This window comes from Lissotriton vulgaris, chromosome 1_1, assembly GCF_964263255.1.
Source record: "Lissotriton vulgaris chromosome 1_1, aLisVul1.2, whole genome shotgun sequence".
In the NCBI taxonomy this organism is placed as follows: Eukaryota; Metazoa; Chordata; class Amphibia; order Caudata; family Salamandridae; genus Lissotriton; species Lissotriton vulgaris.
In genome coordinates this window covers 920,214,381-920,238,560 of record NC_141685.1, presented here as the reverse complement: position 1 = coordinate 920,238,560, position 24,180 = coordinate 920,214,381, and positions in this window count along the sequence as shown.

Genomic DNA, 24,180 nt, shown 5'->3' with positions numbered 1-24,180 from the left:
TAGTCATACAGGCTGAAAGATGAGTGTGGGCAAAACACCGTATGATGACGTCAGTGTATACCAGATCATGGGTATGTCAAAGACATTGTTTGCACATGTTAGTGCTCGAACACTCAAACTGTTCCTTCAAAAAATGTTTCTCATACATATTTTACTTTAACAGTGATGCAACCGATCCAGTGGCTACACCACTGAGATTATATACAAAAGTAGAGAAGACAGGAAAACATATTTGTGGATGTCAGAGGCATCTAAAACATTCCAATGCAGCCATCCCCTATGCATTTATAATCTTCTGAGGTTACATATCCGGGGTTCATGACCAGGAGGGGCCCGATGATGAAGCATGCCATTCTGGTGGGTGAGGGCTTTCTTCCTTTTTAGGAAGAGCATACGGCGATCTCATACCTGTTATGCACCTAAAATTGGGCACCTTAGGTTGCACAACACTAAATAAGTGTCAGATAGTCACTCACTCAGTCATTAGGCTTTATTCAGCTTGATCGCCATAAAAATATTTCACATAAAAAATGAACTACACATCAAATAGAAATGCATACATTCACAATTTTTCAAACAAATTAAAAAATGTAATTCTTTACTTCTAAAATACAAATCTGCACGTTCCATATAGATATCAATTACTACACTGAGTACCTATCATAGTGCAAAAGACATGGAGGTAGCCAACAATGGTATAATGCTATATAATTCATAGGTACTTAAAAAATGTAATGCGATTGGAAATAACACATACAATCAAACTCCTGGAACTATACAGTAGAGCAAAGAATACAGATTACAATGTACACATAAAGGGCACATGAAAGCCATGGGGTGGGCCTCTTTTAAGTAGAAACTCCATATCTTTTCCCCAATTTTAAGGAGCAACGTATACAACGAATTACTGCACTACATACTTCTGCAGAGCCTAACTGCTATAGGTAAAGAATTCCCATTTTATAAGTTGTAATATTGACAGAACATAAAAAAGGGGCTAAAAAGTGTGAACGCCATGTTCTTTAAAGTGGGCAAAATAGCATAAAGCGGGCATTGTTTTGTTGTGAACAGTTATCGCCAGGGCAAATCAGGAGGGATGAAAATCACGCCCCATGTTGTGGGGATGCTAAAAGGAATTGTAATGTGCCAAGGCGCAATCCGAATTTTCTGCAAAAATTAAGTAATATTTCAGACAATAATTGGGAGACAATGCAAGGTACTTAGCCAACAAAGTGTGAATGGTAGGCCTTGGCACGGCGTTCACTATGACGCTGTTTGAGAAATAAAGACCTAATCCAGGATTTCAGGATTCTCTCAACTGAGCAAGGATTGGCAGAGAACCCCGGAACACCCAGCTCGCGAAGACATCTCTAATGAAGTCGAGCCAAGGGATATAGGCCTTGATGTCCAGGGCCAGGCAGTGTTTTAAAATTAATTTAGTAAAGCCTACCTTTCAGGTTTGCCAGATCTTAAACCCTATCACTACAGGGGCCAGGCTTCAACCCAACCTCAGAATGACAGATGTATGTGGCCGTGCTAGGAGAACAGCTAAAAGTCTGCGAAGAAAGCTGTATTCTACTTTTGTCAAGATTTCAGAATTGGACTATCCCCAGACACCAGCCCCATAAAGGCCAACTCGGACACATTCGGACTTTAAGAAATGCTCTGCTAGTGGTATTGTTTTTAGGTCTAATGGCGCCACTTAGAATTTCACACTTGATTTGAAAAGGTTCTGTTGGTTGGACGGTGCTAAAAGGTAAAGAGAACCACAATCCCTCTTTAGGTTTGGCAAAGCCTACACATGAAAAAGCTCCCGAGCACACATCATAGATTAATGTTCTTTACAGTATACAAGTGTTTCCACCATTCATCATTCTTGCATTCATAAATAATTCTTGTCCTTAGGGTCCTGTAGATTCTTTTGTAGTTTTATTTATGGAGATTCACAGCCGACACGTGTTTTGTCGTATTGGGAATGTAACACACGACTTTCTCAAGGCTATTTCCAGAATAAATCGGTCGTATTTATTATGCGGTGAGACTTCCAACCCGCAATGGGGTTCAATTGGGGACGTCTGTTGTGTTGTGATCCTATTTGTTGAAGTAGCCAATATGTGACTTCCAATCCAAGAGCAGTGGCTCTCGCCAACTTCAGTCGTTATTTTCCTCAGTCCCCCATCTTTCGTAAGACTTTTCACATTCGGGCTTTAAAGTGATCAGCAACTCTCTAATTGGTTTATGTACCAACTTTGACGCAAAACGAAAAAGCTCTTCCACCACTTTAGAGATTTGCTGTGATTTAAGAGTCAGTAGTGAACCCTAATTGTGGTGTGAATCGAAGGGGATTCCTAAATAATTACAACTGCTCACTTTGGCGATTGGAAACCCTTCGATTACAGGCGCTGTAGTTTTGGCATATTTAGGACTACATTATCCATCAGGATTTGTAGACCATTTACAGTCCTTACTATGAGAACTGCATCATCAATATATAGTAAGGTAGGAGGATAGCGATTACCAACTTTCTGGACATCCTTCCTATTTTGGAATAAATTTATATCCAACCCACCAATATAAATAAAAAATAGAAATGGGGCTAAAATACCACCCTGGCACACACACCGGTTACAACTTATCGGTGGGGCGCATACTATCTCAGGGACATATCAGATCCTAACAGTGGCGTACCAGTGTAAATGCCTCAATAAAGTCAGCAGTGCCCTGTCTACTCCATATTTTCCATCATCGACCATAATTTAGAGTGGTTTACGGCATCAAATGCGCTTGAAAGGTCCATGTAATGCATTTTTCTTAACATGTACATACTTTTCTATTAGAAGGGACAGATGTAGACATTGTTCCTCTGTACCAATGCCTGGTATAAAACCAAATTGGGCATCTGACAGGATGTTATTGATCTCTGTCCCCTCCTCCAGTCTAGAGAGGAGGACTCGGCCAAAGATTTTTAAAGCAGAATTCAAAAGTGATAGTGGGCAGTAACAATTTGGCTGGTTCCCATTACCCTTCTTAAAGAGAAGTACAAAGGTTGCCTCTTGCCAGGTGGGAATTAAATGGGCTCACAATTGCTGCTCAAATCACATTTGTGAGTAAAGGGGCCCAAACTTCAATGTTCTCTTCTCTTTAAAAATGACTACAGGGATGCCATCAGTGCCCGGGGCCTTTCTGCTTTCGCTTTTTTGTATGGCTGTGACAATTTCATTTACACCAATAGTCACTCAACTCAGAGGCGTACCTTAAAGTCAGCTATTGGGTTTCCCCCATCTCCTGATAATGTATGAAGAACAGTGCTGGATGTAAACACCTAAGAGAAGAGAGCGGCCCACATTTTGGCTGGAATTAGACATTCAACCTTCAGGACAGATCTTTCCATAAAGAAAGGGTGGTTCATAGTTTCCCAAAAGAGTCTGCTACTTTGTCTCCCTACTGCTTCAATCTCATCCCAAGCTGTTCTTCCAGTTTCCTCTTTTATGGCCTTTCACACTGGCCTTATAAGCCTTACGGGTTCTCATAATACTCACTTTAGTTCTTGGGGAGCAGTTTAGGGCTATCTTAAGTTGTATATGTGCTGCAGAACAGCGGAATTAAACCACCAATGGGAAGGGACTTGTTTAGATCTGGGTTTGGCTGTAAGGGATTGGGAAATAGATTGACACGGCACTCCAAAACTGTTTATTATGGTGCTTACAGGGACATCAATCGACAAACAGTTAACCAGCACATTCTTATTTTTAATATCACATTTTCAGTCAACAAATCTGGATCAATAGAATCCCACTCAATTCTCATGCTTTTATTAGAAGAAAAATCAATGGATCCCACCTCGTTTGTTTTATTCCCACTTTCCCAATCTCGGTTTATAAACGGGGTGTATCGTCACTGGCACAGTTTGTTTGTATTTTACAATCCGCCATTAAAAGACTAAAATCTCTTGATAACAAAGTAAATTCAATGGTGCTACATTGGTCCATGCTGATGTAGGTTGGTATCTAGGGGGCAGCTGCTGTAACCGTGTCACTGGCAAAAATCAAATCATTATTGGCACACATCCTATTAAGTGCATTCCCATAATGAGTATGTTTAAAATCAGTGATCTCAGCACCATCAATATTTTCCACACCGCATATGGACTACCCACTAAACTTACCTGAGGGGATATTAAAGTCCCCAGCCCTAATTTTATAGCACTGGTGGGTGTTTGTCGTATTATAATTTTAGATGAGTTAATTCAGCCTGTCGACTGCTTTCATGCACTGATGATAAAAAGTTTTATAATAAAAATGGATAATCATTTCATCATAAGCCCCTGTGAGAGACAACAGCAATAAGATCCTTCACATTTATAACAGAAATGAGGACAGCCCAGCCACCCATAGCCATGCCGACAGGAGATGGAATTGCCAGATTGAAGCAAGAATGAATCACATCAAAATGAGAGTCACCCGCCATCCAAGTCTTTCGGGGCAGATTATGTCAAAGTCATTTATAAGTTTTAGCCAATCGGCATTAAGTAGCTTAGATTGCACTCCTGCTGTCAGAGTGGGACTGGCCATAGCGGGCACCGGGCGTTTCCCCGGTGGGCGGAGGGGTGGAGGCCGTTTTGTGGCTGTGGCAGCTGGTTTTGTCACTGGGGGCTGGTTTTGCAACATTGCTTTTTCTAGCACCCTCCACGCCCCTCACAGGGCCGGTCGAGAAGCAATCTGCAGGTCTGGTTGCTGTTCACAGTCTGGCCCTGCCTGCCTGCTGTATTCTACGATAAAAGTCTATGGCTCCGGGGTACATGTGCACTTTTGTGTTTGTAATTAAGTTGGTAGGGGTGTCCTAAGATCTTGAGCTCCAAGCCCTCTATTCCCTTCTCCAATATCAGATGCAAAATCTACAGAAAGAGTATGAAGGACCTCAGAGATATCAGGAAAATTATGTCAATCAATGTACTGAAGATCAAAAAGCGGGGAGAAATGGTTACATGTATTGATATTGGGGGCCCTTTTTTTCCGCCACTCTTGTCTAAGCTTACCTCTTGGTTGGAAGCCCCCTGTGTATTTTTATGAGATGGCCTATAAAAGTACCCCAGGAGATGGGTCTTAATCCTTACTGGGATCCTAATCAGGTGGTTCAGACGAAATAGTAAGTGTTGCACCACTCTTGACCTTTTAAAACGAATGAGGACACAGTCCACCTGCAGGACATTTTGGCTCATGACCAATCCATGCCACCCTCCCTACTGTCAGAATCTATCTAAACAAATCACCTGACCTGCCTACCTTTTCCTTTATCCAATGGACCACCTTATATTTTAGGTTCAACCAATTTTCCCTCTTGTTAATAGGTAACGGAGGAACTTCCTCTAAAACAATTGATGGAGCAAGGATTCGCACGTGAAGCGACTTGCTTGAATTCATGAACCTCGAAATAATATTAATCAATATTCAACCTGTTTTGTCTTATTAATTTGCCCCTTGGCCGACATTCTGGGTGTCCGAGAGACGCTTGCTTATGTGTCTATTATTTTTAATACGCTTGCAACCTAAAATGGCCGCTGCTATGCGGGAATTTAGACTGCGCATGCGTCGGTCATACCCATGTGACGTGACGTATTCAATGTCTTGGAGGAAAACTGTTTGCATTTGCGCAATAGAGCTAAGATGGCTGCTCTGTGTTCTCACATGCTTGAAGCTTGCATTGCTGCTTTCGCTAAGCTGTCCGTTCTGCTTAAACCTAATGCTTTAGTTATTATAAAGTAATGGGAGTAGTATAGTGGTTCATGGTATACAGTGAAATCATTTATTCTGTGTTCTAAAACTGTTTCTTTTCCGTTTCATGTTACACTTCCAAACTTGGCCTGTCATATTATGATGTACTCCATCTTGAATGAAACTGCGTCTGTGCGAGATCTGCGAGTCTCCAGAGCAATGACCTTTGATCTCCGCCAAGGAGCTGACTGATTGAGAAGATGCTCCTGGGAACCTCACCTAGAGAACTCCAAAAGAAATACATTGTAATTATAAATAGAACATGCATTGTTATGTGAACTGAAGACATCATGAGAACCCAAATTCAATGGGCGGGAACCTTAATTTAAATAGGAGACGGCAAATTCTGAAATATTAGGTGGTTTGATGACCTGTCCTCCTCATTTGTCCAATCAAAAATGGTGGATCCTTACTTTTGCAACATTGGGGGGTGGTACACTGACCCAAAAAACAGTATAACTAGCGTAGGTTTAGCTATGGAAATTGTCCGACTTGTCCGAATAGCCTATCTGTCACTGACCCAATGCAGTCAATAGGCGACTGAAACAGAGAGCTGAGGAGCACTCTGTTGGGAGGTTCGAGAACCCAATCGGGGTTCAAGGGAAGTGAAAGTCCTGGCGAAGCACTTTGCTGATAAAAGTTATAACCCAATCAGGGTTTTGGCAGATTCCTTGCAGGAAGGGAGTAGCGCAGACATTGCAACAGAAGCTGCGGGTGCTGATCTTAACCTTTGATGAACCAGTCCTGATCCGAATCTTGGGGTTATCCTGTCCTTATTGTCTATGAGCTGCACCTGCTCGCCAACTGGCACTTAAGTCCTGGGGTTCTTCCCGTCTTTTCCAACTGACCCGTGGCCAGGGTTGGTCTTCACTCTATCCTAGGTAAATATAAAGTCTGTGTGGGTGTTTGTAAAGGAATTTGCATTTCCTTTTCTAAATTCTCGAATATTGCAAAGCTTAATTGCATATGTTCCTTCTCTTTCCCGTCCCTTAGTAAATGAGATTTTCATGGATTACTGTCTATTAGTGTGTTCCCATTTTTTCCCCACCTATAGTCAATGCTAAATCGTTTCTATATAGTATATGTTCCTTTTCTCACCCTCCCTTTTCGGAGATAAGCTGAATTTACTAGTATTTTCCAAATCTTACCTACCCTATAGTATTGAGCTAAATCTAAAACTCGAATTGCAATAAGTTCTTCTTTAAACTGCCATCTGAATTGCGAAAGTCTTTGGGTTTAGTATGTTCCTTTTTCTTTACCCACCTTTAATCGAATTGCGAAAGTCTGTGATCTAAAATTAGCATGATCCATGTTACTACCTTCCCTTTATTTTAAATTCCTGAATGATTAGCATACTCTATCTCTTGCATAGCTATACACTGTTTATGATTTTGATTATAGATAGTCTCATTGCTTTCAATATTCTGTTTATGACAGATGATGATGATGATTAGATAAAAGTTTGAACCTACCCACAGTCTGTGGTTATTTCATTTTTTACAATTGTTATAAATGTTCTTGTGTACCTAGCTTAAAAACTCAACTCCCTGATCCAATATGTTTAGGTTCCTAGTATCTACATTGATAGGTTATAGATATAGGAATTAGAGATTGAAATCACAAATTATACTGATAGTAGAGTGTGAGTTACCTAATTAATGTGTGTGGTTTAGAAATGATGGGCCCAGGTGAGTATTAATAAAATGTCCTAGCTGGGTGACCTGCGCACTCTATCAGTATACTTTTCTGGTAGCAGAAGTATGGTTAGGGATTAGTTAAAGTTAGGTAGATAGTTAGTTAGTAGGTTAAAATCATATTTTATTGATCGATCAAATGTGTTATTATTGAAATGTTTATTTGATGCTGCTATATTGAAGTTTATATATTAACCAAGATTGTGCGTACCTATTATATGTTTTGTCTGGAATCCCCGGGGGAAGAATAGCGGGTGGTAATAGAAGCTACATCGCAGTGAGGTCACTTACCATGTTATGTTATGTTATGTTATTTTTTTTTATACCACGCACAGCTGCCCCAGCAAAGGGGCGTCCTGGCGCTTTGATAAGGTCAACACAACACAACACAACAGAATATCAAGGGGACCATAGAACACAACATGGAGGCTAAACAAATAAAATGGTCTTGATGGCCCGTCTGAACTGAAGAAGATTATCAATAACCCGAATATGCAGAGGGAGAGAATTCCACCAATTTGCCGCTAGGACTCGAAAGGAGCGGCCACCAGCTCTGCTTAGTCTGAAACGCGGAACCACAGCCAGATTCTGACCCAGGGATCTGAGGGTTCGCGAAGGAACATACGGTGTCAGCAAATTCTCCAAGATTTGGGGAGACGTACCCTTGAGAATTTTAAACGCAAGGCATAGAACCTTGAATTTAATCCTCTGATGTACGGGAAGCCAGTGAAGAGAATGCAGAGATTTAGAAACCGAGCATCGCCTTGGCAGACCTATCACTACTCTGGCTGCCGCATTTTGAACTCGCTGCAGCCGGGAGAGTTCTGATTGATTGATCCCCGCCAGAAGTGAGTTGGCATAGTCCAGCCGAGACAACACTGATGCTTGAACCACCAGCTGCCTAGTGGAAGCATCAAAGAATTTAAGAATTGGCCTGAGTCCTCTAATAATGCCATAGCAAGAAGCCGCCACCTTCTTGGTATGGCAGATGAAACCGAGGGACAGGTCGAGCCATACCCCCAGATTTTTTATCTCCGATGCTGGAGACGGAGTCACACCTAGTTCAGAAGGCCACCACTTGTCATCCCACAGTGCCGCCTGCTTGCCGACTACCATAATCTCAGTCTTCTTGGTATTTAAATGGAGACAGTTGGAATTCATCCAGTTAGCCACCGCCCGTAAGCCGTCACAGAACCTGAGGGCCTCCGTGTGTGAGTCCCCACTCAGCGTGACCGCCAGCTGCGTGTCATCTGCATATGAGACCATCGTCAGGCCCCAATGCTTGACGACCGCAGCTAGCGGCCTCACATAAAGGTTAAATAGAGTGGGACTCAGCGATGAACCCTGTGGGACCCCCAGATCTAGCGGATGGATTTTAGACTTACCGGGAGGAATCGCAACCTGGAATGACCTATCAACAAGAAAAGATCGAAACCAGCATAGGGCGGAGCCTGTAACCCCCACCTCCTCAAGTCGCTGAAGCAAAATCCTGTGTGAGACCGTGTCGAATGCGGCACTAAGATCTAATAGCAATAGTGCCGCCGTCCGACCTGCATCAAGCACAGAACGCAGATGTTCGACCATGGAGAGTAGGGCCGTCTCCGTACTATGGCCCGCACGGAACCCATTCTGGGTAGGGTCAAGAATGTTAGCCCTAGATAGATGGTCTGCCAGAATGGTGTTCACATGGGCCTCAGCGACTTTCGTAGCCCAAGGAAGTAACGAGATAGGACGGTAGTTCTCAGGTTTGAGAGGGTCCAGGGTTGCCTTCTTCAAAATAGGTGTGACTACAGCCTGCTTCCATCTGACGGGAACTACCCCAGAAGAGAGTGATAGGTTGATCAAAGAAAGCACCGGAGTGCGACATGACGGCGATAGATTCTTAAGCTGGGCCGGTTTCAATGGATCTGCCGGAGATCCTGACTTAATTTTGAGGCTAAGAGAGTCAAATGCCTCCATAGACAGGGGGGCAGAATCGTAAGACACTCACTGTCTTTCTAGAGGAAAATTAGTGCATGGTTGGGCAGAACTGGAAGCACTAATTAGGGTTTTCTGTGTGAATGATTGAATAAATGATAGCAACGAGTTCGCTAGCAAAAGTTCTAATGTGATATAACCTAGTAAGGGTCACACGGAAGGAGTAGCAGGTTCGTCTGAGCTTGATTGATAGCAAAAGGGTTCGCTGGTGAAACTTTAACCTTAGTATATATCCCTGAGTGGATGAGTCGAGGGAGTAACAGGTTCTCTAATGCTTGTATGAAGGGTAGGCAGAAGGGATCTATCCGCAGTATATGAAAAGTAAACAGAAGAAGTTTACTTGCAGTGAAATAAATCTTTCCTTTCTAGACACTCGAGTACAGTGGCGAATGTTTTGCGTTGTAAATTAAACAAAGCACTTGCACTTTAAAGGAAGAAATTAAGTTTCCTTTACCTTGTGAAGGAGGGAGTCAGTCGCGGAGCTGCGCTGACGTCACTCAGTGCCGCGCTGGTATTGGTCAAAGCAGCGGGTGTGTAGCTGAGATAGCATTGTAAAGGAGGGGTGAGCGCAGAAGCGTGAGAACTTGACTCACGGGAAAGGCTGCGCACCCATTGGTTGAAAATGACTTGCAACCACAGTGTTGATTGGTTGTCGAGAAAAATAAGACGCGCTAGTATTGGAGGTGATTTAGTAAACAAAGGAAATTTGAGGAAAGTATATGTGGTATCCAACTTTTCCAGAGATTAGACCTGATCCCACATACCAGGGGTTTGCTAGAGAACAAGCGATACGAGGTAGACCTCGCAAAATGTACGGAAGCAAGAGAAAATTGACTTTCGTAGGCAAAGTTAAAAATTACTTCAAGAAAGACAAACCCATTAAAACTAGAGAAGGAGTTATTATTCCCCCACCAACCACTCCTGCATCTTTTATGATGTTTGATAGAGGTTACCATTCTTGTGTATGGTTAGAGAATTGGGTGGAATTTACCAAAGAAGATGGAATTTTAGCATTTCCCTTAGAAGGTACCTTTAATGGAAGAATTTTGTTCAACCTGAGAACCCGAATGAATGATTTACATCCCAGGCTTAGATTGACACAATATGAGGCGTTAGAGGAATGGGAAATAGAAGCTTTTGAGCGGGACAGACTAAGAATTGACAAAGGGATAAGTACGTTTTACCCAAAGGTTAAAAGAGAAACCAAAGAAAAAAGAATGAAAGAATGGAGACAGAATATGCTAGTGAAAGGACTTTACCCAGTCCTAACGGTAGAGGAGCCTGTGGGAGGTAAAAGGACTGAGAAAACTAGACATTTAATGACTAGTGGTGATTCCGATGACGATTACATGGAGGATTTATTAATGAAAAATCCACCACCCTATAATGAAGAAACGAGAATAGTAAATCCAAATAACCCGTTCTTTAGGCCTCCTTGTAATGAGGGGTCAATCACATCAAATCCGACTGCCCCATTTTTTAAGCCTCCTTTAATTCCGCAAGTGATACATGAGACCTCCATCGAAAGGGTATTACAAGAAAGAGAAGCTTTAAATAAAGCGAATTAATTCAGAAGATTTCCCAATTAGATACAAGTCCTGAGGCTTTGACAATTCCAGTAACTATTGGCCCAGTTGTTCCGTTGTACAGAGCTAAACAAGCTAGTCCAAAAGCTCCAGTTATAACTACATCAGTAGTACAGCCAAGAAAAGAACCCTGATAATAGATGATCAGGCAAGTGAATGTGAATCAGTGATTTCTTTAATGGATTTACCAATACGAGAGCCTGAAAGTGGTTCCATGAGGAAAACCACTCCTGTACCCGCAAGGGAAGTACAGATAGAAACTTCATCAGGTACGAGAAGTGCCACTGTAGTAACTCCTGAAGAAATAGACAGATGGACCCGAGAAATGAAGAGACCAAAGATGCAGCCCAAGCCATTAGACATATATAAATTAAGAATTGCAATAGAAGAATTAATGATGGGAAATGTGGGATTGGAAAGATTAAATACCCTTAGTGAAGACGAATTGCTGTTTGTCTGTAAAAGCATCACTAGAAATACAAAGGTGTTTCACGAAAAATTAATGGACACTGCAGCTAGCGTGGGAATCGACATTGGTAAATCTAAAGTATTGCAGAAACCTTATCGAGTAGAATTCTCTGACAAAGATTTAGAAAACATGAATGTGTCAGGGAAAAAGGTCCAGATCAGAGAGCTGATAAATTTAATGCAAAATTGGGGTGAACTAGAGAAATGGAAAGCAAGATGGGCAAAGAAAAAGGAGGAAGTGCGATCAAGGCAAATGGCTTCAGAATATGTCTTAAAAGAGACGGAAAAGGTAGAAAAATTATGTCCCATGCGAGAAGTACCAGGTGGAGGATATGTACATGTGCCATGGTCCAGACAAGATATTGTATCATTTACAAACCACTTCCCAAAAGTGCTAGAAAAACCTGTAGAGTGGTACAGACAGGTCGAGAGATTTGTGAAAGTTTTAAAATGCCTCCTGAAAGATCTAGATGGTTTCTATGACATTGTAGTTCCCGTAGATCTGTGGACAGAATGTAAAATTGCTGTTGATTGGCCAAGTGAGGAATACCCTAGAGACCCAAAGACAGAGGCTCCTTCCGAAGATGTCATGAGAAAGTATAATCAGGTGATGTTGTACCTGAAAGGAAAGGTGCCTGCAAAAGAGACAGACTGAACCCGAATAGATAGAACTACTCAGAATCGAGATGAAACTGTACATTCATATTATGAGCGTCTGTTACAAGTGTTCAAAACATATAGCGGCCTGGACAATATCGAAATGAAAGACATGACCCACTTCATTTATCGATTTGTGTTAGGGTTAAGGTTTGAGATCTCACAGTGGATCAAAGACAACAAAATTTGCTGGCAGGCTAAACCAATTGATGAAGTCCTTAAATGTGCTAAGTACTGTGAAGATGACTTAGAAAATAAGAGAAAGGAATTAAAAGAAAAATTCATGTGGGCACAGGTAAAATTAGCAGAGCACCAAGAACAGCAGTTAAGCAAAATGACAAATACTCAGAATCAGGGCACTGGAAGTGGGGGAAAGCCGAGGGTAAAAATGAGCAGAGAAGAGGCCAGAAAAAAGTTTCCCTGCGATGGGTGTGGAAAGATGGGGCACTGGAAGGACGAGTGTAAGGCTGTGCAGAATGATAATATCCAAATTAATGATTTAAATCCACAGGCACAGAATGAGGTACCACGGAAGACCCAGCAACAGGTAAAACAGAATCAGTTGCCTCGTGCACCTAGGCCAAATTATAGGAGCAAAGCACAATAATGTGAAGACACCGAAATTTGGGAAGGAAGGGAGGATAGAAATGCAGCAACTTCGCAATTTCTGTTAAATTATACATTCCTCTGTGACAAACCTTACTGACGGTGCCTGAGGGGGGAGGACAAGGAGTGCGTGCTTGGCGCCTCCTTGCCGGTGGACAGTCAGGGCTATACATTAAAGGAAAGGTTGAAGGAAATGATGTCACCTTTCTGTTGGACACTGGTGCTACCCGTTCTACTGTGAGAACAGCAGACGTTCCAAACCTACCCCTCTCGGCAGAAGCGATCCAAGTAGTGGGCGTTTCTAATAAATTAATTAGTACCCCAGTTACAGAACCTAGGGAAATTAAAATAGGGAATTTCAAAGAAATGCATAGATATGTTGTTTGTGATTCAAGTCCGGTGAACTTACTAGGACGAGATTTGCTGTGCAAAACGAATTGTACAATCTTTTGCACTCCAAATGGCGTCGAAATCCAGACCCCAGATGAAGACAGAATATATAAATTAATGCTGATAAGACCCGACTCAGAAATTAAAAGACTGACATTACAAGACTTACCTGAAGAACTCCAACAGACAGTGAAACCAGAGGTATGGGATTTTACTGGAAAAGATGTAGGATTAATGGCAAACGTTGACCCAATTAAAATAACCATAAAAGAAGATGCTGTTTACCTGAATACTCAACAGTATACAATGAGTGCAGAAGTAAAAGCAGGGGTTGCTATTGAAATAAAAAAGTTAATGGAAGTAGGCATTTTGCAAGAGGTATTGAGCAGTCCTTGTAATTCGCCAATAATTGGCATAAAGAAAACAAGTGGTAAGTACAGGGTCGTACAGGACCTGCGCAAGGTTAATACAATCGTTGCTCCTTGCTGTCCTGTTGTGCCAAACCCTGCAGTGATCTTGTACCAAATTCCATGGAATGCTGGATGGTTTACTGTCATCGATGTAAGCCATGCATTCTTTTCAATTCCATTGCATCCATGCAGCAAATTTCTTTTCTCATTTGAATTTGACAGTCATGTTTACGTTTGGAATCGTGTTCCTCAGGGGTACACAGAGAGTCCTTCGATTTTGAATCATATTTTGAAAAAATGCCTTGAATCTTTGGTATTGCCTGGAGAATCAGTCCTGGTGCAATATATAAACGTCCTCTTGGTGGCGTCTAAAAGCAGGAGAGACTGTTTTGTTGACACCATTGCCTTACTGAACTATTTAGGTGAAGGAGGACATAAAGTATCGCCAGACAAATTACAGTTCTGTACCTCCTCAGTGAAATATCTAGGGCATCAGATAGAGAGAGGTGTCAGGAAGTTTACCACAGAAAGGATTAGAATAATTCGAAACATGGAACTGCCCAATACTCAGAAAGAAATCAGAATGTTTCTTGGAGTTGTAGGATATTGTAGGCAGGGGATTGTGGGATTTGCAGTCCTAGCAAGACCATTGATAAAAATGACAAAGAAAGGAGTTAAGGACCTAGTGGAGTGGGATGACGAAAGCATGTCAGCTTTTGTGAAATTACGAGAATGTCTGTGTACAGCTCCTAAATTAGGAATGCCTGACTACTCGAAGGAATTTGCACTGTTTTGTGACACACGAGACAATTGTGCACTTTCAGTCCTGACCCAAATTCATGGTTTAACCAGACGTCCAGTAGCTTATTTTTCCTTAACTTTGGACACAGAGGCTGCTGGATTACCTGGATGCCTGAAAGCAGTAGCTGCAACTTGCATGAGTCTTGAACGGAGTGAATCCATTATTATGGGACATTCTGTAACTGTGTATGTCCCACATGCAGTTTTAACTTTGCTGACCAGAACAAAAAGACAGTATCTCACACCTAGTCGGCTGACTAAGTACGAGAGAATCCTTGTAGGTGCAGGAAATGTAACCATTGCCTTATGTAATATTTTGAATCCAGCTACCCTACTACCAAATTCACTCACAGCAGAAGTGAAGGGAAAAGTTGAACATGACTGTATTGATCTGACTGAGTACAGTACAAAACCTCGCCCAGACATAAAGGAAGAGCCTTTAACTGACGAAGATTATGAGCTGTTTGTAGATGGCTCATGCATGAGAAATGAGGATGGAGGCTTGAGCGCTGCTTATTCAGTATGTACTTTGGGAGGTCCAGTGGAAGCATCCTATTTGCATGGAGTCAAGTCTGCACAAATAGCTGAATTGGTTGCATTGGCAAAGGACTGTAAATTTGGAAAGAACATGAAAATAACCATATACACTGATAGCCAGTATGGTTATGGCGTTGTGCATGACTTTGGCCAATTATGGATGCAAAGGGAGTTTCTGACTTCTTCAGGTACTCCTATCAGAAATGGAAATTATGTGCAAGACTTACTGGAAGAAATCCAGTTACCAAAAGAACTGGCCGTGGTCAAGTGTGCTGCTCACAAATCTGGCAATGACAAAGTGACAGCGGGTAATCGATATGCTGACCAATTGGCCCAACATTGTGCAAAATACAAAATGGCTATTAATAAAAAGATGGGAGTAAACGGAAACAGCTGCCAACTTATGATGCTTGAAGGAATAAAAACATGGGAAGAAGTGAGAGATCTACAGAATGCAGCAGAACCAATAGAAAGGGAATATTGGAGAAAATGTGGTTGTCAGAGAAGGGATGAAGATGGTGTCATTGTTTACCTTGATGGTATGCCTGGGTTGCCAGACTGTCTACTTGCTCCTATGGCTAGATTGATACATGGAGACACACATTTGGGAAGAGATGCTATGATACGCATCTTTAGACAGACATGGTTCAATTCAAAGTTCAGAAACATAGCAGAGGCACTCTGCTAAAGGTGCCTTGTTTGTCAACAATTTAATCCCGGAAAGAAAACTGTAGTTTTGCCAGGAAAGATTGGAAAGGCAGAAGACCCTTTCATACGATTACAACTTGACTTTATTCAGTTACCCCCTTGTCAAGGAATGAAGTACTTCCTTGTCATTGTCTGTCTATTTTCAAAATGGGTGGAAACTTACCCTGCTCGCAGAAATGATAGCATCACTGTAGCCAAATTGTTACTTAGGGAACTAATACCATGGTACGGATTTCCAGTCACAATTGAATCAGACAGAGGTGGGCATTTCCTTAGCGAAGTAATAAGGCAAATTTGTGAAGCCTTCAAAATTACGCAAAAACTACACTGTGCATATCGCCCAGAGCTTTCTGGAGTGGTAGAACAACTGAATGGCACTATCAAATCAAGATTGGGAAAAATGTGTGAATCTACTCAAATGGAATGGCCAGATGCTTTGCCACTTGTTTTGATGGGACTCAGAAGTATTCCAGACCGGAACACAGGCTTGAGTCCACATGAGATACTGATGGGAAGAGCAATGCGGCAAGCATGGGTGCCAGGATACAAACTGATAAACATATCTGATGAGTTGGTACTAGAACACTGCAAAGAACTGGCTGACCAAGTGCGTTCTATCTCTCACCAGATTGGGGTAGACGCTGTCGCCAGACCAACAACTCCAGCACATGACTTGAACCCAGGTGATTGGGTCGTAATAAAGAAACATACTCGGAAGAGTTGCCTTGCACCGAAGTGGGGAAAACCACAACAAGTAATTCTGGTTACCACCACAGCTGTGAAGTGTGCAGGTGTGCCACGGTTGTTCCATGCCAGCCATACGAAGAAAGTGACTGAACCTGAAGAAACTGAGGCTGAAGGTTCTCAAGAGATTGGTACTGAAGTAGCTGAAGAAGAACAACCGAGCTCCAGTCAAGATGATTGGGTCCCAATAATCGACCTGACTATAGATCCAATAAGGACAAGAAGACAAACCTACTTAGATAGAGAGTGGGATAGTGAGAATGAGACAGGAATAGAAGAAGATAATCAGATCATCGAAATCCAAATCAAATCTGATGATGAGGAAGACCAGATAGGGAAAGAACAGGTTATTGACACTCCTCTAAGAACTCCTGAGCCTGAAAAGGGACAGATAGAAATTAGGGCGGAAGTTCAAGCGGAAGAAAATCAAAAGTTCGAAGTGCTTGAACAGGATCAGGTAGGACTAGACAAATGTGTTCAGGAAGGAGAAATTGAAACAAACCAAAGCCAGAACCAGTATACACCTGAACAAGGCCAGTTTAGAGACCAGGCAGAAGAACCTAATATAAGACCTGGACCTAGTCAGTTAGGAAGTGACACAGAAAACGATCTTGAAAAAGTGCCATAACTAAATGAAAATAAAAGAGTGTTTGAAGAAAGTCACGAGACAGTGCCAGTTAAAAGAATCAGAAAAGGAGACAAGGTACCTTGATTTGTCAAAAGACTGAGACTAAGACTAAAGACTATTGACGAAGAACTTGAGCAGGAAAATGAAGACTCCAGTAAAACTGATCCCTCTGTGATAAAAACTAGGAGATGAAGTGCCCGAATAAAGAGACTGAATAACAAGTATCAGAGCCCTGAATGGACTTATCTTGTGTTGAAGGACTTTGAAAACCTTGAAATAAGTGACGAAAGTGATGAAGAATTGATTACTGACCAGACTGACGAAGAAGTGAAACCAACCTGAAAGTTGCCCTGAGTACGCAACCTGTGCAAAGTTTCAAAGAGGGGTTGAAGCTTCTTTTAAGTCAAAATGTCTGATTCCTCTGTGAATGGAAGACCGAGACGAAGTTGTTTTAAAACATGCTGCAAAGTATGTTTATGTAGTGTAGCATTAGTACTTATACTATGGATTGTACTAACAATAACTATTCCCTACATGGTGAGTAAAGATACTAATTTGTACCCTACTAAGCCAGTGACAAAGGACACAGAAGAGCTGCAAACGAAAGGTACACCACAAAGAGTAGATACACAGGAAAAAGCACTTAGCCTTAGACAAACTAGAATGGACTTAGATGCACCAGATGAGGAAGGACTGCACTATAATAGAATCAAGAACAGAACTCATTTAAATGTATTTGCAAACCTTTTAGTACATTACGTAGAAGCAATGGAGATAGAAGACTGTTACGTCTGTATGAAGCTACCTACTTCAGTAGCTGAGGGTGTGACATACCATCACTTGCCACTAACATATGGAATTTCCTGTAGTATTTTAGCTTGTTTATTCTATAAGAGACTACCTTTACAGTATTATTATTCTAACTCAGATGTGATATTTTCTGAACTTCCTATACACAGTAACCTAAATCCTGTACATACCAAGAGTGATGTAACACGTTATATGGGTGAATACATTCTAACTATTGGTACAATAGATATATGCGAGGCACACAGAGATAACGTGACATGTTCATTACACGAACAAGAGAAAATGTTTCTAAATATGGCAGAGAAAAGAAGAGAAAGTTTCCAAAGAAAAGCGAATGACAAAAAGCAGAAACCCCCTAAATGGGCTGAAAATATAGGGAGCACATCAAATGGTGGAGCTAATGCTGCTTTGTTGCTGGATTTCGAAAAGAAGGGGAAACATGTCTTCACAGAGAGAAGACTTGTTATTATAATAATATATTCATTGGTTCCAGTGAATGCGAACACAATTGCAAGGTAATTGGAGGTTGGGGTTTCAAAAATGGGTCAGAACCTGTGTTTCCCGGTATCTATTATATATGTGGGAACAAGGCTTATTTCAAATTACCAGACCATTGGTATGGAAGCTGTTATTTTGGTATTGTCTTCCCAAAGATATACCATGTAAATGAAGTCACTGGAAGTAATGAAGGAACTAACGGATTAATGCGTAATAAAAGAGAAAGTGTTGGAGAAATAATAGGTGATATATTTAGTGCATTGATACCTACAGTGGGAGTGGCTCTGAATACACACAGAATCTGCAAATTGTCAACAGTAGTACAACGGTTATCAACCGACACTGCTGGAGGTTTCCTGATGGTCAATACCGAATTGGTCACAATCAGATCTATGGTTTTACAAAATCGACTTGCTCTTGACACCCTATTGGCAAAATAGGGCGGAGTCTGTAGAATGTTAAAAGCGCAACATTGTTGCACTTATATTCCAGACAAAAGTGTTGAAATTAAGAAGTACGTGAAAAACATTACTAATTTGGAAAGAGAGCTCAAACCATTGGAGGTTGATAGTGCCTGGAAGAGACTAACTGATGGTCTCTTCTCTGTAGGTAGTTGGTTTTCTAATCTAGGTAAGAATCTTGTGAGTAAAATACTGATGACAATAGCGAGAATAGGTTTATTAGTGTCCATCATAATAATTTGCTGCAATTGTCGAAAGCACAAAAAGAAATATTCTGTGAATAGGCCAGGAGTGAAAAGAAATGTCGAAGAGCTCGAATTAGAACAAATGAATAATCAGATATATAAAAAAATGAAAAATTCTCATCCTAATAAAGGTGTTGAGAAAAAGCTAAATAGAAAGTTTGAAGAGATTGAAATGGGTGAAATGTGAAAAGTTGGCATCTGTTTCCATTAATAGTGATGATAGTAAATATCATCAAAGAGGGGATTGATGGAGCAAGGATTGGCACGTGAAGCGGCTTGCTTGAATTCATGAACCTCGAAATAATATTAATCTATAATCAACCTGTTTTGTCTTATTAATCTGCCCCTTGTCTGACATTCTGGGTGTCGGAGAGATGCTTGCTTATGTGTCTATTAATATTAATACGCTTGCAACCTAAAATGGCCGCTGCTGCGCTGGAATTTAGACTGCGCATGCGTCGGTCATACCCATGTGACGTGATGTATTCAATGTCTTGGGGTGAAACTGTTTGCACTTGCGCAATAGAGCTGTGATGGCTGCTCTGTGTTCTCACATGCTTGAAGCTTGCCTTGCTGTTTTCGCTAAGCTTTCGTTCTGCTTAAACCTAATGCTTTAGTTATTATAAAGTAATAGGAGTAGTATAGTGGTTCATGGTATACAGTGAAATCATTTATTCTGTGCTCTAAAACTGTTTCTTTTCCGTTTCATGTTACACTTCGAAACTTGGCCTGTCATATTACGCTGTACTCCATCTTGAATGAAACTGCGTCTGCGCAAGATCTGCGAGTCTCCAGAGCAATGACCTTTGAATCCCCGCCAAGGAGCAGACTGATTGAGAAGATGCTCCTGGGTACCTCACCTAGTGAACTCCAAAAGAAATACATTGTAATTGTAAATAGAACATGCATTGTTATGTGAACTGAAGACATCATGAGAACCCAAATTCAATGGGCGGGAACCTTAATTTAAATAGGAGATGGCAAATTCTGAAATATTAGGTGGTGTCATGACCTGTCCTCCTCCTTTGTCCAATCAAAATTGGGGATCCTTACACTTGCAACATTGGGGGGTGGTACACTGACCCGAAAAACAGTATAACTAGCGTAGGTTTAGCTAGAGAAATTCTCCGACTTGTCCGAATAGCTGACCTGTCACTGACCCTACACACTCAATAGGTGACTGAAACAGAGAGCAGCGGAGCACTCTGTTGGGAGGTCGGAGAGCCCAATCGGGGTTCAAGGGAAGTGAAAGTGCTGGTGAAGGACTTTGCTGATAAAAGTTATAACCCAATCGGGGTTTTGGCAGATTCCTTGCAGAGAGGGAGTAGCGCAGGCGCTGCAACTTGAAGCTGCGGGTGCCGATCTTAACCTTTGATAAACCAGTCCTGATCCGAATCTTGGGGTTATCCTGTCCTGATTGTCTATGAGCTGCACCTGCTCGCCTACTGGCACTTAAGTCCTTGGGGTTCTTCCCGTCTTTTCCAACTGACCCATGGCCAGGGTTGGTCTTCACTCTATCCTAGGTAAATATAAAGTCTGTGAGGGTGTTTGTAAAGGAATTTGCATTTCCTTTTCTAAATTCTCGAATATTGCAAAGCTTAATTGCATATGTTCCTTCTCTTTCCCGTCCCTTAGTAAATGAGATTTTCATGTATTACTGTCTATTAGTGTGTTCCCATTTTTCCCCACCTATAGTCAATGCTAAATCGCTTCTATATAGTATATGTTCCTTTTCTCACCCTCCCTTTTCGGAGATAAGCTGAATTTAATAGTATGTTCCAAATCATACCTACCCTAGTATTGAGCTAAATCTAAATCTCAAATTGCAATAAGTTCTTCTTTAAACTGCCATCTGAATTGCGAAAGTCTTTGGGTTTAGTATGTTACTTTTTCTTTACCCTCCTTTAATCGAATTGCGAAAGTCTGTGATCTAAAATTAGCATGATCCTTGTTTCTACCTTCCCTTTATTTTTAATTCCTGAATGATTAGCAAACTCTATCTCTTGCATAGTTATACGCTGTTTATGATTTTGATTATAGATAGTCTCATTGCTTTCAATATTCTGCTTATGACAAATGATGATGATGATTAGATAAAAGTTCGAACCTACCCACAGTCTGTGGTTATTTCATTTTTTACAATTGTTATAAATGTTCTTGTGTACCTAGCTTAAAAACTCAACTGCCTGATCCAATATGTTTAGGTTCCTAGTATCTACATTGATAGGTTATAGATATAGGAATTAGAGATTGGAATCACAAATTATACTGATAGTAGAGCGTGAGTTACCTAACTAATGTGTGCGGTTTAGAAATTATGGGCCCAGGTGAGTATTAATAATATTTCCTACCTGGGTGACCTGCGCGCTCTATCACAATCAGGCAGCAATTGAGGATTAGTCAAGGTATTTTCATAGAAACATCCCTCAGTGCCTTCTACTGTGGGGCGACTTTACAGTGTAGGTGATATTTCTACACTGTTATTAGCCCTCTGAGGGGGAAATTAGATGTTGTCCTTATGGGTTGGGCCCGCTATACGAGTATTAAGAATAGAGCTGGTTCCTAAAGGAATATTAGTGCTAGGCTGGTTTTCTTTTAACCTAGGATTACAAGTGGTCTTTAGAGGCCAGGGAGGGTCTAGTGGTTGTTCCATATCCCGAATATGATATGATGGGTAAGAGTGGAAATCTTTTCGTCCAATATTTTAAATTTTTTTGAGTTTCCGAGCAAAAGTCCTTCAGCATTGCCTTTAAATTTGAGAAAAACTACGAGCAGTGCTAGAGTGCAATGTTTCCAAAGGTAAATTTCTAGAGCTGCCCTCCTGCCTTAATTTGGAATGGAGGTAATTGTGGCTGAGATTTTTTTGTGTGAAAATTTTACATTTTGAAGGAGCCTGCCCTTCCTTCTGTTTTCTTTTTAGTGGAGGTGGACTTGAGGAAGGTGGTTGGTCTATAATTGTTAGAAATCGTATTTCTGGCTAGCTGAGACTTGCGCCAAAGCGAGGCAGAAACCACCACTCTAGTCAGAATAAGGGAGTTACACTTCTAAAATAACCCCTGCTCACCCCCTTGGTAGCCTGGCACAAGCAGTCAGGCTTATCAGAGAGGCAGAGTGTAAAGCATTTGCACATACCCAACAGTAAAAAGTGTACGCACTACAAAAGGACACCACCCCAGTTTAGAAAAAGATCCCATTTTTATATACTTACGACAAGACCAAATACAATAAAAATCCACAATACTATACTTCAAAATCTTCACTTATCAAAATATGCTTTTAAAAATTGTACCTTAATGTCGATAGCTTCATCCGGTATCGTGAACAACAAATCCAAAAATAGTTGTGGCTGACCGCGGGGTCGCAGGCCAACTACGGTGTCGGGAAGACCCGCAAACAGTACCTTTCAGAGATGTAGGGCGATGGGGCCCTCGAAGTCACTCGCGTTGCAAGTCGAGCTCCTTCCTGATGGGATCCAGAGCGCTGGCGCCAACAGGCTTCAGGTGCTACGGTGTGAAGCGCAGTGGTGCGGCGTGCGGTGCCCCCAGGTCAAGGTGCGAGCAGTGGCTCGGTGGCGGTATCAGATGGTGTGGTCGGAAAAACCAGGGTCGCGGTGCGAGATGGAGGCGGTGCTCGTCACGGTGCTAGCATGTCACGGTGTAAGCAGCGGCATTGCCGTTGCTGAAGCGCTGTCGTCGGCTGACAAACTGGAGTCGATGGCGCCGGCGTCGGTAGGCCAAGGCTGCGGTGTGGGATGAAGGCGGTGCGTCGTGTAACTAACAAGCGGGCCCCCGAACCATGGTGCAGGCAGCAGCTTTTATTTCAGCGGGAAGTGGCGGCGTCAGGAAGGCCATGGTGTCGTCGTGTAGCGAGGCGGTGCAGAGTGCAGTGCCCAAAGGTCACGATGCGAGCAGCGGCTCGGTAATGGCATCAGCAGGCTTCATCGGTTAGACCAGGGTCACGGTGCTGCTTTGCGGCAGTGCCCTCTGCGGTGCCAAAGCTTTGGCGTGAAGCAAGGTGGTGCGCAGTGCAGAGCCCACAGGTTGCGGTGCGAACAGCGGCTCGGTGATGGCATCAGCAGGAGTCGTCGGTGAGACCAGGGTCATGGTGCGGCATTGAGACAGTGCCCTCTGCGGTGCCTAAGGGTACACTGGTTCAGCAGGGTTGTCGTAGATGTCGAAGAGGGCATTTGTTTTGGTTGCAGCACAAAACACACAGTCTCCAGAGCTGCGGGTTGAAGAACCTGAAGTCTTTGCTGTTCCTGAGACTTCGGGAACAGGGGGCAAGCTCTACCTCAAACCCATGGAGAGTCTCACCAATTTGGTTGCAGAAAGTCCAGTCAAGGCCTTTCACTGCCCAAGACAGAAGCAGCCACTGCAGGTCAGCCCAGCAAAGCATGCAGCAAAGCGGTTGTTCCTTTTAGCAGTTTCTCTGGCTTTTCTTCTGTGCAGTCTTCTTGATCCAGATGAGTTCTAAAATTCAGGGGTCTGGGACCCAGCATTTGTATCTAAAAATCCTTTGATCTTTCAGGCAGAAGGTGTCTGTGTCTGGCCAGAACCAGTTGGACCGTCTCTGGCATAAATTCCTGGCAGGAGGTGGAGACGGCTTTGTCAGAGGTAGACCAGGCCCTTTGAGGTACAAGGAGATTCCCTCCCTCTTACCCCATCGTATCCCAGGTCTGTTTTAGCCCTTTCCTGACCTACCTAGACTATCAGGAGCCACCCCGCTTCCCAGCCATCTGTCGTCCCAAAAACCAGACAGGCAATCCATATTTCAGCAGAGGCACACGGGATGACCGAACAAAACAATACCCACTTTCTAAAAGTGGCTTTTATGAACTCAGAATGAAAAGGGTACCCTTGCTAAAGGCTGCATCTTTAGACTTTGAGTTCAGGCATACCAAACTTTATTCACATACCTTTTTCGGGCTACGTACGTGGGTGGCACAATCCATGCCGCAGGCCCACACGCAGCGGTGGACTCACAAGCCCGGGCACTTCCAGTGCCCGTTACTGGGGGCTGACAAGTAAGTCGCACCACCAATCTTAACACAATTTACCACAGGAGCACCAGTGCTTTACCGCTGATCAGCAGTGCCAAAAGCGCTCAGAAACGTTATACCAGCAAGAACAGTCAAAACCAGGAGGGCAGAAAGCAAAAACTCGGGGGAAACACACCAAAAGATGCCAAGT